The sequence below is a fragment of the Globicephala melas genome, chromosome 18, assembly GCF_963455315.2.
Source record: "Globicephala melas chromosome 18, mGloMel1.2, whole genome shotgun sequence".
Classification (NCBI taxonomy): Eukaryota; Metazoa; Chordata; class Mammalia; order Artiodactyla; family Delphinidae; genus Globicephala; species Globicephala melas.
Window position 1 is genome coordinate 2,301,123 of NC_083331.1, and position 17,222 is coordinate 2,318,344.

The 17,222-nt window shown below is 42.0% G+C and overlaps 1 protein-coding gene across 14 annotated transcripts in view; it reads right to left on the reverse strand.

Annotated features, from left to right (window-relative positions):
* Positions 1 to 17,222, reverse strand: part of LOC115866801 (uncharacterized) — a 290,768-nt gene that overhangs the window by 271,042 nt on the left and 2,504 nt on the right. The gene's annotated exons all lie outside the window — the stretch shown is intronic.

Here is a 17,222-nt window from a genome sequence, read left to right on the forward strand (position 1 = left end):
AGCAGAACACATGCAAGGAGACATAGGAACGCCTCCAGAAAAACACACATTCATCGATCAGCACGTTAAATTAGGGATGTGTGGGACCGTGGATAACTCTGGAAATTGAGCACAATTAAAGACATGCTTGCTTCAGAAAAATGACAGTTTTAAAATGAAAGAGAGAAAAATAAACTTATAAGTACATTCTAAAGAGCAGACAGCTTTTTAATTACAGGCTGTACAGAATCACACCCTTATTCACACATGCATCCACTTGTGAACCAAAAATCTTTACACGCTCTTGTGTGCCAGCTTCTGATGAGATCCTGGCGCCAGGTGAGTGAACACGATCATCACAGAGCTCCAGGTCAATGGGGAGCTGACAGCACGCTAAAGCCTGGTGTGTGCTCTACAGGGGAAGGTCCTAACGTTTCAGAGAAGCCCCGAAGCAGAGAGAGACTTGGCACCCACAACTAACAACCCATCACGCAGCCCCCAGGATTAACCCAATCAATCGTGACCTCACCATCCCACTAGCTCCTAGGCAGAGGGCCGCTGCTCAGTGCGGGTTTGGTGAATGAGTCTCTGGCTGAGGCCTCAGCCCTCTGCATCCTGTTCATCGCTCCCACTGGCCCACAGAAGCACCGATAAATAATGCCGAATGAATGAATGAACCGTTAAGCAAGGGATTAGAGGCCTTGATGTTACTTCTCATTGTCTCTCTTCAAGAGTCAACAAAATTCTCATATGTCTGGGGAAACGTGTGAAAATAGGGAAGCTATGTTTAAAATGTCTAAACTTTGCCTTGGAAATGACCTTAAAATGTTAAGGCAATTTGAGAATCATGAAAAAATGTAATTAAATAATTTAAATTACTGAAATTATAACCTCTGTAAACAGGACAGGAAACGCTGACCCAGATATTGTACTACCAGACAGCAGCACCCTATTCCCTTCCATCGTGTCGTGAATCTGTATTCTTTATTCAGAACAGAACGCTCCAGTAATTACTGGGAATGTCTTGTTGACACCTGTTCAGAAGAACATTTTCCCCTCCTTCGTGTGATTTTATTTCATAAAGCAGGAACAAAATACTCCAATAAAACACATCTCTAATTTAATATTAATGGGAAAATGATTTCTCTTTAAAAGATTATTTTTAAAGCATTAAAACAATTTATTCCTTTAAGCAAAGAATCATCTGTACAATTTATTTTAGAGATGTTTTTCTATCTCACATAGAATAATTACCTAACCACAGCTTTAAACATTTGTGAGCTCCATATTTTTAAGAATATAAAATAAAACTGACATGATTGCCGCTACCAGTAAATTTACAACCTAGCAAGGTAAACACATCAAAAGAAACAATCTACTAAAAGCGATGAAATAAATGTGAAATATATAAGATGGCATATACCAACCAAGTCACATGATGCAATAATTAATAAATGGCTCAGAGAACAGACCCTCAGGAAGGGGTAGAGGAATCCAAGATGATTGCACAGAGGGGTCGGACCCAGGAAGAGCCTGAAGAAGGGGAAGGATTTTGACTGCAAGCACAGAAACGGAGAAGCCTGGTAGCCAGGGGAATCTCAGAAGTCAATACAGGTAGATGGAAATTTCCTACAAAACTCTATGGCCCCTTCTAGCTCCCTCTAATCAAGGAGAAGTTAAAGGTGTATTCCACGCAAAACTGGAATTCTAGAGACAGCACGTAAACACACACCACAGGAATCTACTTGGTACGCACCAGAAGGATATGTGTGTGCGCTATCAGACGGATATATGTCCCATCTCAGGGAGAGGTATCATGCAGGATATACGTTTAGGTATCACTTCATATCATATCAGAGGGACCCAAATCCTATCTATGATCTAAGACTGAAATTCCTGACCATCAGAGTTTGCTTTTCCCAAAAAGACCCTCAAAGGAAGTGGCATCCATCCTTCAGAGCCGTACGTTTCACTCCCAACAGCTAACGTCATCCCACCCACAGCCAAGGAAGCATCGGGATGCAACCTCTCCTCTGGCGGGTTAATCTGAGAAATCTGTCTGGGGATTTCTCTTCGTGTTTGACCACCGTGTCCTCCAGCCTCTCAGCCTCACTTACCACAGTGATGCCCGCTTACCCGTGAGAAGCCACATGTACGTGGCTCTGAACGCCAAGGGCCCTGTATGTATTCCTCATCTTCCTCCCATCTCACTGGGGACTCCTCACTACACATCTCCTCCTCTCCCCCAACTCCAAATGCTGGAGGGACCCAGGACTGAGTCTTCCAGACTCTTCTCTCTCCAACTACACTCCAGCCCTTAGGTATCTTATCCAGTGTCACGGCTTAAGTCCCAGCTTCCATCCTTATAGCTCCAGCCAGGAGCCTCCCGCATCATCTCCCGATGCATACGTGTGCTTACAAGACACATCAGCGTTGATGTCTTAGAGGGGACTCAAATTTAGCAAATCCAAAACCAAACTCATCATCACTCCCCTAAACCTGCTTTTCCAGCCATCTCCAAATCAGCCCACGAGACCATCACACATCACTGTTTGGGGCAAAAATGTGAAGTTCGCTCCAAGTTGGCTCTTTTCCTCTGACCTCACATCCAACCCATCACCAAATGCATTGACTCTGGGCAACACATCCTCCACACTGACCCGCACTCTTGCCCGGGCTGTGGTCACCTCCCACCGGGACTGTCACGGTAAATGTCTGTCACGTTGCCCAATCACTGCAATCTACTCAATCAGTGGCTTACACGACAGATTACATCTCACAGTCTGGAGGCTGGACGTCCAAGATCAAGGTTTGGTTTCTCCTGCGGCCTCTCTCCTTGTCTTGAAGATGGACTGCCTCCATGCTATGTCCTCACACAGTCTTTCCCCCTTTTCCTCCCACCCCTAGTGTCTTTCTTGTGTCCTGATCCCTTCTTCTTACAAGGACACCAATTAGACTGAATTAGGGCCCCACCCTAATGAACTCATTTAACACTAATTATCTCTTTAAAGGCCAAATCCTTAAATATAGCTACATTGGGGGTTAGGGTTTCAGTATATGAATTTGAGGAGGACACAAGTCAGTCCATAATGGTATCATTCAACAGTTTCCCGTCTCACTCACAAAACAAGCCAGTATCTTTTCAGTGGCCGGGGAAATAGTACCGGGTGTGGCCACCCCGTCTCCATTCTCTCCCGAGCTCCCGCACTCAAGCAAACTGGCGTCTTTGCCGTTCCTGGAACGAACAGGCACACTCTTGGGACTTGCAGTTCTCTCCTCAGAAGAGTCCTTCCCTCCCTCTCACACCGTTCTCAGGCCTTTACGGAAATGCCACTTCTCTAGAAGACCTTCCTGCCTAATTTACAGCCTCACCTTGAACACCACGACGCACTCTCCTGCCTTATTTTCCATCAGGACACCCATCCCCATCTCTCCCTATGTTGACATGACACATATTTTACGTATTTATGGGTACCTGTCTGGCAGCAAGCTTCATGGTGGCTGAGGTCTTTGCTTTATTCAATGCTATACTTCATCATCTTGAAGAGGAACAAATATTCTCCTATCAAGGTGACAGAAATTCATGACTGTTTTCAAGGGTACACTGCAGATAGGAATTATCCACTATTTCTAGAACTTATTTGGTCTTGGCCACTAAATGACCTCCACTTTCTCCCACTTGGTAATAAACTTGTACTGGTTTTTGGATCTCTTTCTGGCTGCTGACTTTGCACAGCTGCTCCAAATCCATTATCATTTCTTGTTTCTTTGCTTGTATACTTAGAACATGCTGCAATCAGCACATACAAATTCATAAATTCAGACCTCAAGGGCTTTTCTATGAAACCCCTTGGTTCACTGAGGTGTTAACATAAACAATAGTACTACAAAGAGTTAGAAATTTTACATGAAAGGAGAGAACGTTTACTGAGCACCTGCCGTGTGCCGGGCACTTTAGAAGTGCAGGATTTCGCTGAGTCCTTACAACAAGCCCCTCTGTTACTACTGTTACTACAAGCCTCTCTGTTACTACTGTTACTGAGATGATCGATACTGTATTAAGTCTACTGATTTGATTGTCTCCTCTCACACACGGGAGCTGATCCTGTTCGTTGAATATAAGAAAATCTACGGGGGTTTTTTTCTCCTGAATGTTCGGAGTTAATTTACGACTCTTAAGGATTTTATATAACAAGAAGCTTATCTTCTCCAATGAGCCAACATTCTCCTGTCCTGACACAGCCTCCATCTCAGAGACGCGGTATAAGGAGTCAGGAGGGGAGAAAGGCACTGTCTTCAACAATTCTCCAAATACAGCATAATGTAGTCATTAAGAAGAGTCTGGATTCCTGAGTGCAAAGCCCAGCTCTCCCATTTACGAGCTGTACATCTTGGGAAGATACTTCACTTTTCTGTAAAATGGGAAGGATGGCGGCAATGACAATGACAGTATTCATAGAGGTGTTATGCCCACAACCTGTAACAGCTTCAATAATGTAAGTTATTGATCTGCAACTTGCTTTTTTTCATTGCACAAACACGTCACATATGCTTCCCCTGATGATAAGCATTTAGTTGATCTCCAATCTTTTACTTTAATAAACAATGCCAAGGCAAGCACCCTCGCACACATTCCACAGGTTTATGTGAAAATCAGTCCAGGATATATACAGAGAACAGAATTGGGGAAATGTTCATCTCCAATTTGTCTAGATATCGCAAAATTGTTCTCTAACGTGTTTGTACCAACTTTTACTGCACCCCAAGCAGTGAGTGACACCCTCCTCATCATTTGATTGTCAGGCTTGATGAACATGACCATCTGATGTGTGTGAGATGATGTCATCAGATATTCCGTTTTCATTTCCCTGATGGTTAGTGAGGCTGGATATCTTTTCATCGTGTTGGCCTTTCAGATTTCTTTTTCTGCCAGTTGCTTATTCACCAACATATCTGCTACATTTTATTGGTCAAGGTAATTCATAAAACCAACCTTGATTTGAGGGGAGGAAAAACAGAGTCCACCTCTAAACAGACAGAGCATCACGCACACAGAGAAGGGAGGAAGGAACTGACCACGGCCATCCTCAAAGGCTGTCCCTTTATCAGTCGGCTGCTTGCCTTTTTGTAATTGTTTTAGTTAATTTTATAGGAATTATATATTACTCCCAAAAAATAACTCTTTAACCATTTCGGTTATTACAGAGTATTGAGCAGAGTTCCCTGTGCTCTACAGTAGGTCCCAAATGAAAACAGAATTTGAAAAGAATAGATAACATGCATGTGTATAACTGAATCACTTTGCTGTACACCTAAACTAACACAACTAACTAACAACTAACCGCTGTTAATCAACGGTACTCCAGTGTAAAATAAAAATAATAATAATTCTTTGTAATTTATGCATCACAAATGCCACTTCCCAGTGTGTGGCTGGTCTTTTCACACTTTACAGAGTCTTTCGAACCACAGAAGTTTTTGGTTTTAATATAGTCAAATTTATTGCCTTTGTCTCATAAACTGTGATTTTTGTGTCTCTTTTAGGAACATCTGTGCTCTCCAAAAGTCACATTCTGCTGCTCCTCCATATGCTTTGAATTTTAGTATCTACATTTGGGTCATAAACCATTTGGTACTTATTTTAGTGCATAGTTTGGGGTAAGAATAAAATCTATTTTAACTTTTTTGCATGTCACAAGCCAATTCCCCCAGCACAGTTCGTTAAAGCGTCTAGATTTCTTTATTTATTTGTAATGTCCTTCTGCCATATAATACGTTTCCTTATGTTTATGGGTCTATTTATGGCCTCTCCAGCTATAATACAAACACTATTTTAACAACTTAATAAGTAAGTTAAGCCTGAATATTTGGTTTGATATACCTTCATTTTTCTTCTGCAACTTTTCTTGACTATTAATGGTTCTTTGCTTACTCATTCAAATTGCAGTCAGTTTGTCAAGTTCCACTTATTAGTATCTTGATTGCTCTTACATCAAATTTTAAAACTTAATTACATTATATGCAATCCCAATAAAAATCTCACCAGGCATTTTTCATTTTTTTTCTTAGAAATTGACAAGCTGATTCTATAATTAATATGAAACCATCTAGTGTGTAGAAATCCGGTATATCCAAAGCAGTTTTTGAAAAGAATTAAGTTGAAGGACTTATACTATTTGATTTTAAGGCTTATTATGAAGCTGTAGTAGTCAGGATTCGGTGACACTGGCCTGAAGACTGACAAATAAATCAATGGAACAGAAAAGACCCCAGAAATAAACCCACATCTGTACTGACACTTGATTACCAGCAAAGTCAGCAAAGCAACGACAGAGAGGAGAACTTTTTCAATAGGGATGGCAGGAACAACTGAACACCGTCCGGAAAAACAGACCGTAATGCCCACCTCAAAACAAACACAAACATAACTCATCATGGATTACAGGCCTACATTTAAATGCCAGAACTACAAAGCTTCTAGAAGAAAACATAACAGAATATCTTCATGACTTAAGAGGCAGGGAAAGGTTTATTTAATAGGACACAGAAATTTCAAGCCGTAAAAGAAAAAATTAATCTATCAAAATGAAAAACTCTACTCACGAATTTATAAATAGATACTATTGAAAATGAGTAAGAAAGTACATACTGAAAGGAAATATCTGTTTATCTGACAAAGGCTCGCTATATAGAAGAATGCCTTCAACTCGATAATAAAAGCCAGTCTAACAAAACACGTGCAAAAGATTTGAATAGGTACTTCCCAAAGTACCATATGTGAATGGCCAACAAGCACGTGAAAAATTTCTGAGCACGATTAGTCATCAGAGAAATGCTTATACAACTATAATGAGATACAGCTACACACCCACTAGAATTAAAAAGACTGACAGCACTAAACGTTGGTGAGGATGAGGGGAATCCGAACTCTCATGCATTATGCATAGGAACGTAAAATGATAAACCTCTCTGGAAAAATGTAAGATGGTGTCTTAAAAAACTAAACACACACCTACCCCACAACAAGCAATTCTACTTCCGGGTATTCACCCGAGACAAATAAAGTATGTGTCCACAGAATGATCTGTACAGAAACATTCGTAACTGCTTTATTCATAAGAGACAAAATTTGGAAAGAAGCCAGTGTCCATCAATAGGGGAATGGAAAAACAAATTGTTTCAATGAAAAATGTTATTCAAAAATAAAAAGGAACAAACTACTAAAACACGTAACAACGTGAAGGAATCTCACATACATTATGCCGAGCGAAAGATGCCTTACTCAAAACAATAGACACTGCGTGATGACATTTACAGGAAGCTCTAGAATAGGCAGATCTACTCTAGAATAGAAAAACTCAGAACTGTGCTTGCCTATAAGGATTAAGGACACGAGGTGGTGGTCGTGCCCCACATCTGAACAGAGTTCTGAATTACCCAAGCGTACATGCTGTCAGAACCCATGGAATGTTCTGTAATGACCTAAATGGGAAAAGAATTTGAAAAAAAATAGATACATCTCTATGTACAGCTGAATCACTTTGCTGTACACCTGAAACTAACACAACACTGTAAATCGATTATGCTCCAATACAAAAACAAAATTTAAAAAGATTAAAAAAAAAAAAAAAGCTCATGGGATGATGGTATACATAAGACCTGCCTTCCGTTACCCAAAGCAATCGATGTATACTGAGAACGTCAGCCTCTACACTCCCTGGAAAAATCATCTTCCTGAGATAGGAGTTTCTCTTGTTGGGGAAATTGCCCCCCAGCAGGAAATGGGGGCACAGGGATCTGTGGAATGTGACAGGGGTCACCACAGACTAGGTGGAGCACAGCTCTGAAGCGAACCTGGACCCCGCCGTGTCCTAACCGGGTGACCTAAGTATTAGAAGTCACTACTCTTGCTGAGACTGCCTCCTTCAGAACTCGGGACAATAATATTATTATAAATAAAGTCTGAGCATTTCATGTGGGAATTAGAACAAACTTATGTATTTCAGTCCCATTTTCCTAACCAGAGTCTGGTTTTAGGCAGGGGCTCAAGCCCAGCTCAAAATTTGGTGTAGAACCTATACATTGACTTCACTCTATGTAGGAACTGAAGCCCCTGCCCCAGCCCCAGGGTCTGTTTCCAGGAGTGATAACCCAGGGGCCACGGCGGTGCAGCCCGCACTCAGAACCTAGCTCTGGGGTCCTCCTTCTTTCTGGCAACTGAGAATTTCCTATTTTTCATTTAGGTTTTTGGGGGCTCTTTTTTTTTTTTTTTGGTCTTGGCTGTGTATTTGGAAAATCTTTATATTTCATGCAGCATTTCTTCGTATTTGCAGGGAAAGAATATTAAGGAAAGCCATTCCTCATCATGTTCGCACTTTAACTCTTCTAAGTCTGGTTTCTTCCTCTACAGGATGGTACTAGGGACGCTAATAACACTTAGTATCTATCACTAAGGTTGATGAGAAGATGAAGGGAGACTAAGCATGGAAAGCACTGGTGTATAAGGTCTCTCTTCTAGAACCTAGTCCAGTGTCCAACCAATCTCAAAGAACAAAGCCAGAGGATTTACATGGGTCCCTACCAAGAAAATGCACAAGGAAAAGAAATAAGAGCTTATACACTGGAAAGAAAGAAGTCGGGGCTTCCCTGGTGGCGCAGTGGTTGAGAGTCCGCCTGCCGATGCAGGGGACGCGGGTTCGTGCCCTGGTCCGGGAAGATCCCACATGCCGCGGAGCGGCTGGGCCCGTGAGCCATGGCCGCTGAGCCTGCGCGTCCGGAGCCTGTGCTCTGCAACAGGAGAGGCCACAACAGTGAGAGGCCCGAGTACCGCAAAAAAAAAAAAAAAAAAAAAAAAAAAAGAAGTAAAGCCATCCTTATCCGAAGATCATAAGATTGTACATTTAGATAATCCAGTAAACTAAAGACAACATATTAGGTGCTGTAAGAGAATTTAGCAAGGCTTCTGGTATAAGATAAATACGAAAAACCAATTGTATGTATCTATATACTAGCAACAATTAGTTAATTATTTGATTTTTAAAACACTATAATTTATAACTGATACCTAGGAATAAGTCTAACAAAAAATAAGCAAGACCCATAACAGAAGAGGATAAAACACACCGAGAGAAAGAAAAGATTTAAGTAATGGAGAGATATTCCACATTCATGAATTGGAAGACTTAACATTTAAGTTGATTTTTCCCAAAATGAAGTATAAATGTAATTCAATCCCAATCGAAATCTCATCAGGCGTGTGTGTACACGTGCATGCGTAGAAATAGAAATGTAAAAATTAAGGGCGGGACAAGTCAATTTTGAAAAAGAGCAAAATTGGAAGGTTAGAGTTCCAGATACAAAGACTCGTGAGCAAGCAGTGATCACTAAGGCAGACCAGTGCAATCAAACAGGAAGCCCAGGAACAGACGCTGCCTTTACAGTCCCTTGATTATGACAGAGGGGACAGTGCTCCATAGTGGGGAAAGGGCGTTCTCTGCAATAGTGAAAGTGGATTAACTAGGTATCTATTCCGGAAAAAAAGTGCCCCACTATGTACTTCATACCATACATAAAAGGACAGATGGAACACAGATTTAAAGATATTAAACAATAAACCTCTAGGAGTTATCATAAGGGGGAGTTCTTCGTGGTGCTGGACAGGCAAAGATTTCTTCAACAGAACATGAATGCATTAACCATAAAGAAAATCTAGTTCTTAAAATGAAGAACTTTTGTTCAACAAAATTCACTACTAAGAGAGTGAAAGGCAAAAAAAAACAAAACAAAAAATTCATTTGCAAAACATATATCTGTTCAAGGGAATCATATTCAGAGTATAGTATATACGGAATTCCTAAAAATTGATGGAAAAAAAGATATCACCTAATTTATAAACGGGGAAACGCCTTAAGTAGTCACTCTACATGGAATAGTTTTCAAAATATTCAGTCATTAAGCAAAAACAAATTAAAAGCAAAATGAGATACCCAACCACCAGAGTGGCTAAATAAACACATAATAACCAAAACTAAGTACTGGTAAAGATGTGGAATGATTTAGACCTCTAACACTGCTGGCCAAGTCGTAAACTGGCAAAACCATTTTGGAAAGCACGCCCATACCCTATGACGTAGCAAATCCACTTCCAGATACATAGTTAACTGAAACGCATTCATCTGTGTACAAAGACATACAGAAGAAGGTTCATAGCACAGGCAGCAAAAGCAAAGATAAGCAGATGGGACAGCTGCAGATTTTAGAACTTCTGTGCAGCAAAAGAAAGAATCAGAGTGAAAAGCTACCTACAGAACTGGACAAAATGTTCGCAACTCACGTATCTGATAAATATTTGCAACTCACATATCTGATGGTAAATACTTGCAACTCACGTATGTAGATTAATATCTAGAAAATATAAAGAACTCAACAACCACCACCAAAACAACCTGGTTAAAAAATGGGCTAAAGATTTTAATAGACATTTCTTCAAAGAAGATACACAAATGGCCAACAAGCATATGAAAAGATGGTCAGCATCACTAATCATTAGAGGAATACACATTAAAACTACAACGAGACGTCACCTCTTACCTATTAGGATGGCCACTGTCAAAAACAAAACAAAACAAAACAAAAAACAGTGTTGGCAAGGATGTGGAGAAACTGGAACCCCTGTGCACCTACCCCTACCTCATGATCCAATTAAATTGAGAATTCTATACCAGGCACTTTAAAATGTAAAGCAAACCCAATTTATTAAGTGTAAAGGGCAAAACTGGAAAAGAAGGGACTGGATTCTTTATGGCCCCAAGGACCCAGGAGACTGGCCTGAGCTTGAGGGACCCGCATCAGGATGGAGGCTGCCAACACTGGATGTGACAGCGACCATTCCCTCAGAGATTGTGTGTTCATCGCTGCTAGTACCCCGTCTTTAATTATTAAGGAGAACGTTACGGGATCCAAGTTAGGTCTCCAAATATCTGTACCGTTCCTTTAACTTATCTAACAAGACAGAGCTGAGTAATAACAAATTGTTTCACAGCCATGTTCCCATGAACAGCACAAAATTTTCTCTAAAACACTGTACACTCCAAAACCAACATACTCAACAACTAAATCTAATCATACTCCGTATGCTTCTCACTTTACTTTTTCTCAGTGCATAAAATCTTAACAAGATTCTTTTAAAAACTCCTTATGGGAAATCTGACACCACCTCATTTCCTTACACTCCAAAGTGAGTTGTTCAACTCACGCTTAAGAAATTTCCCATGTCTTTCTCTTTGTTTTTCCTCTCCTGGCTGGCACAATTTTTGATATGTAGTAGGTACTGCTTTATTTGTTTAATTTTACTTAATTGAAGATATAAAATCAAAGTTTAAATGTTCATAAAAGTTTAAGAAGGAAAACTTTTTTAAAATCACTAAAGTTGAAGCCAATGAAATGACAGGAAAACTATAAAATACCTATTTTCTTCCATCCAAAAAGTCCTTATTATTCTATTACAGATTATTCCAAAGCATTTTAAATGATTTTTTTTTTCAAAACCAGTAAAGAGCAAAAGGGTAAAATTTTAAAACACGCTACAGGAGTTTGAGCAAATTCAGAGTTTTCTCATCATTAAAGTTAATGAACCTTTGAGACTATGGTTTTAATATGAAATGATGATGTTATTCTTGAAATCTGTTCATGACTATTCATGGTGAAGCAGTTTTAGGTTCACCGAATTTACATGTTGCATATTACAGAGCGTGACAGCTTGAAATCCCATAGCCAAGAAACCCTGTGACTTCCAATTCAAGTTAAGTTATGTCTTAAGTTTATAGATATGTGAGTGAGCACATGTAATCATGTTCTTATACCTCCTTAAAATATTTTAGGGCCTCTCATGTTTGCTCCAGTGTGCTAAGCCATATGACTTTCTAAATTTCTAGCACAGTCCAGAGACTGCAAAACTTTAATACATTGTTTTGAAACTGTTTATTAGAACACAAAGGTATCTGAAGGAGAATCTGACACAGTGACCATGAAGTTTTCTTATTCAAGGAATCTTTTTGAGACTCATAAAGGTTACAGACACTGTCAAAACAAATGCACACTTACACAGAATTCTGCTTACAATTTTAGGAATTTCAAAGAATACTGAAGTCCAATTCTTAGATCCCAGGTTAAGAATCCTTATCTGAACTTCTTGTTTTTTTTGCAGTTCGCAGGCCTCTCCCTGCTGTGGCCTCTCCCGTTGCGGAGCACAGGCTCCGGACGCGCAGGCTCAGCGGCCATGGCTCACGGGCCCAGCTGCTCCGCGGCATGTGGGATCTTCCCGGACCGGGGCACGAACCCGTGTCCCCTGCGTCGGTAGGTGGACTCTCAACCACTGCGCCACCAGGGAAGCCCTGAATGTGGATCTTGATGTTTGAATATGTTTTAACCTTGCACGATGTCTATACTAACAATGTATGGGTTGTTTAATAAATAAATATTTAAAATAAAAAAAAGTGATAGCCTAGGCATACGAGTGGCCAAAGTAAATGTATAAAGTGAGGAAGATCATCAACATCACGTGATTGCTGAAAGTGGGGGAGGTGCAGAGAAGAGAGGGAGGTAAGGGAGGGGAGGGAGAGAAACGGGTTTACTGGCACAGAAATAAATATTGGTCTAAAAAGTCACGCTGCTGCTAAGGTTAACACGGCTTAATCTATCCAATTAAGTGAAAATGTGAAGATGATAGAAAAGTCTGCCATAGGACTTCCCTGGCGGTCCAGTGGTTAAGACTGCACTTTTCCAACGTAGCGGGTGCAGGTTCAATCCCTGGTCGGGGAACTACGATCCCACATGCCACACGGCAACTAAGCCCGCCTGCTGCAACTACTGAGCCTGTGCACCGCAAGGAAGAGCCTGCGCACTGCAATGAAAGATCCCAAGTGCCACAGCTAAACCAAATAAATAAATATTTGGTATTTATTTACCAAACACAGCCATATAGGAAAATAAATATTTTTTAAAAAAAGAAAAAAAGAGAAGAGAAAGGGTGAGAAACCAACCCTGACAGTCGGGTGGTTAAGACTCCAAGCTTCCACTGCAGGGGCCACAGGTTCGATCCCTGGTCAGGGAACTAAGATCCCGCACGCTGCGAGGTGTGGCTAAATAAATAAATATAAAAAATAAAAGTCTGGGGCTTCCCTGGTGGCGCAGTGGTTGAGAGTCCGCCTGCCGATGCAAGGGACGCGGGTTCGTGCCCCGGTCCGGGAAGATCCCATGTGCCGCAGAGCGGCTGGGCCCGTGAGCCATGGCCACTGAGCCTGCGCGTCCAGAGCCTGTGCTCCGCAACGGGAGAGGCCACAACAGTGAGAGGCCCACGTACCGCAAAAAAATAAATAAATAAATAAATAAATAAAAGTCTGCCATAAGGTAACTGTAAAAGGAACAAATATTATCTCGGTTTTTTAACCGAGATCTTACTTGGAGTAAGATGGACCGTGCTCAGATGATGCTTCATGCAGAGAAGGAGAGGTGCCGCAGTAGAAAAGCCAAGGTTTCAGAAGCAAGCGGATGCCAATCTGCACAAGGAGGGACAAGTGTTTGGAACCCTGAGTCGAGGGAGGACTGGGAGAGGGCAGGACAGAGGTGGGAGAAGAGGAGCAGGGCGGGGTGCAGGGCGGCAGGAGGACCACACTCTGCACAGGTGCTGCAACAGGGAAGAACGACTCTGACTCCATGTGAGATCTGTTCCTTTCACTTTAACCCTTGGGCTCTGTTTAGTCAGGCTGGCTCTGCACCTTTTGTAAAAGAACGTTGCCTAGAGCCTGAAATACAAAGGACAGCCCATTCTCCAAGCTCTGGCCTTTAAGAGTCTATTCATGTAGAGGCACAGCTGCAGAATGTCTGGTTGGAGGTTCACAGGAACATCACGGCCTGACCTACCTGACAGCTGCAAGAACAAAGGGTCCTACACCAAGAAGTCTGCAGCAACTAACCGCCTCCCTCCCTCACCTTGCCTTTAAAAATGCTTTGCTGAAACCCTTCAGAGGGTTAGAGGATTTGGGGGCGTGAGCCACCCATCTCCTTGCATGGCCTTGCAAGAAACCTTTCTCTGCTCCAAACGCCAACGTTTCAGTTTGTTTGGCCTCACTGTGCGTTGGGCACATGAACTTGCGTTTGGTAACAGTATCTCTTCCTCAGAACCCCCAAATCTTGAGATTGGTCTAAAACTCACAGAACGTTTAACGTGAGTGGTCGCGTTATGGAAGACACTGAATGACCCAAACGCTTCCTCTAAGGTGATGCAGGAGCCAAAACAAACCTGTTAATTCTTCGAAAACTCTTTCTGACAACAGAACATATTTCCAAAGAAGACTGCAGAATCTTCTCTGGAAATGTTACGGCTAAATTAGTTATACAAGAGATTAAAATGATGCAAGTATAAAACCAGTTGAAGTTATCAAAATCTGCTAAGTATCTTCTTTAGTATCTTTTAACTTGTTTCTTGTGATTCTATGATTTCCTTTCTTCAAAAGCCCACATATTTTAAAATATTAGACACCATTAGAAACAAGAATTTCAGGTACTGAATTTAAATACATCTGTAAAATTCCCTCATGCACATGGATTTCATTAAGTTCAGTGAAGCAAATAAAACCTGTTGTTATGAAAAGGACCTTTGACAGCTCATAATTACATAAAAATAAATGCACCAGTTGAAGAGTAGAATAAAATTAAGATGTCAGCATTGATGAATCTCTTAACTAAAATTTTTAAGAAGCACTTTAAGACTCAGTAACTTTTCCCTGTTTTGTGTGGTTATATTAAAATGGTAACAATTAATTTTGCAGCAACTTGACAGTAATTATTTAATTCTTAACACATCGTGGAAGGTAATTTTTAGAAATGACAGACTAAAATATATATTTAAATCTGCTTAGTTAATTACACCATGAAAGACTAAGATGGAAAATGCAATAAGAATTCAATTTAATTCTAAACCTGGACTAAATTTATAGATTAGAAGTAAATGATTGGTTCTAACACATGTACGTAAGGATTACAATACTAAAACGAATACTAGCTCCAGGTCAAGCAGCTAGTAAAAGGCATTCTTGGCAGCGGTAGCAGCAAGATTCCTTTTGGTAAATATTGGTAGCTGACAACAGGACAGATGTGTTGCAGGCTTCACTTAAAAGCTACTCTCAGATCAAAATCCATCACACATGGTAGGTATTGCACTGAAGCTGTACACTGCCTTGGGTCAGTGTACAATACGGTCATTTTAACAGCAGTAATTCTTCCAATCCATGGGCACAGTATATCTTCCCATCTGTTTGTGTCATCTTCCAGTTCTTTCATCAGCATCTCATAGTTTTCTGAGTACAGGTCTTTTAACTCCTTAGATTTATTCCTTGTTATTTTATTAATTTTTATATGATTGTAAGTGGGACAGTTTTCTTAATTTCTCTTTCTGGTAGTTCCTTGTTAGCGTATAGAAATGCAGCCACTGAGTATAATATTAGCTTTGGGCTTATCATATATGCCTTTATTATGTTGAGGGATTTCCCTCTAGAGCCACTTTGTTGAGTTTTTATCATAAATGGATGTTGAATTTTGGCAAAAGCTTTTTGTGCATCTGTTGAAATGATCACATAGTTTTTATTCTTTAATTTGTTAATGTGGTGTATCACACTGATTGATGGGTGGCTACTGAACCATCCTTGCATCCCTGGGATAAATCCCACTTGATCACGGTATATGAGCTTTTGAAAGTATTGTTGAATTCGGTTTGCTAATATTATGCTGAGGATTTTTGCATCTATGTTCATTAGTGATAGTGGCCTGTAATTTTCTCTTTTTATGATATCTTTGTCTGGTATCAAGGTGATCCTGGCCTCATAGAATGTGTTCCAAAACGTGTGTTCTGTCCTCTGCAATTTTTTGGAATAATTTGAGAACGACAGGTCTTAACTCTTCTCTAAATGTTTGGTGGAATTCACCTGTGAAGCCATCTGGTCTTGGACTTCTGTTTGTTGGGCTTTTTAAAATTATTGATTCCATTTCAGTAATGGTCACCAGAGCTATATGCTGTACGGCTTCCTCCTATGTGGGCTGCCCGGGCCCTTCTCTTGTAGCAGGCTGACTACTGTGGGCATGCTAGAAGGCTTGTCTGACCTTTGTTCCAGTCGGTTGCCAGGCCCTGCCTTGTGCAGAGGCTGCCAGCCGGCCGTGGGTTGGCAGGTCCAAGTCCTGGCACGGCTGGATACAGGGCCAGGGGAGTCTTGGTCCCGCTGCCAACCTGCTGGCGGGTGGGGCTGAGTCACGAGGGGGTGACCTTCTGGTGGGCTGGGCCAGTCCTGTCGTGGTTGGCCGCAGGGTCCATGGTGTCCTGGAGCTGGTGATGGGGCCACGTCCTGAGGTCTCCAGCTGCAGGACCCTGGGGGTCCTGGAGTCGGTGTTAGCTCTCAGGTGGGCGGGACAAGGGCCCGGGGCATTCCAGGGCTGGTTCTCACCCCTTGGTGGGTAGGGCTGGGTTCTGGGCCCACCCAGCTGCCTGGCCTGAGGCAGCCCAGGACACCAGTGCTGACCGGCTGGTAGGTGGGGCTGGGCTCTGGCACTAGAGGGAGGATTTCAAAACGGCGCTTACCAACACCTCATCCTCATGGTGGGATGAGCTCTGCACAATGGCTGCTGCAGAGTCCTCACCGCAGGCTGAGCGCTGCTACCTCCTGCCTCTCTGCGAAGCTCTCCAAGATCAGCAAGTGGGTCTGACCCAGGCTCCCTCCAAGTTACTGCTCTGCCCTGGGTCCTGCAGCGTGTGAGATGTGGCATGCGCTCTTTAAGCATGGAGTCTCTATTTACCACAGCATTCTTCTCTCTTTATCCTTGCTTTTCTCTGTTAAATTTCTAGCTAGTCTACCACTGAGCTCTTTGCTATCATGGAGCTACAAGCCTCTTCTCAATTGCGTATTACCAAGCTCTCCGTCATTTCTGAGAGTGCCCTTCCCCACCATCTCCTCCAAATAAAATCCATCTCCTCAGGGAGGGCTGTGGAACTCCCTGCTTAGCCTGCCTCTGCCCCAGGCAGAACCTCGCCTCACTGCTCCAGAGCTGGAGGCGGGCACAGTGGCCTCCTCTCTCACCATGACCTCCCACCCTACGACTAGGGCACTGATTAGGGACTGCAGCCCCTAGTCTCCTCTCCTCTCCGAGTATGGAACTGCCCCCTACGAGGGAGCCAAGATGGGGACAGTAGTGGCCCC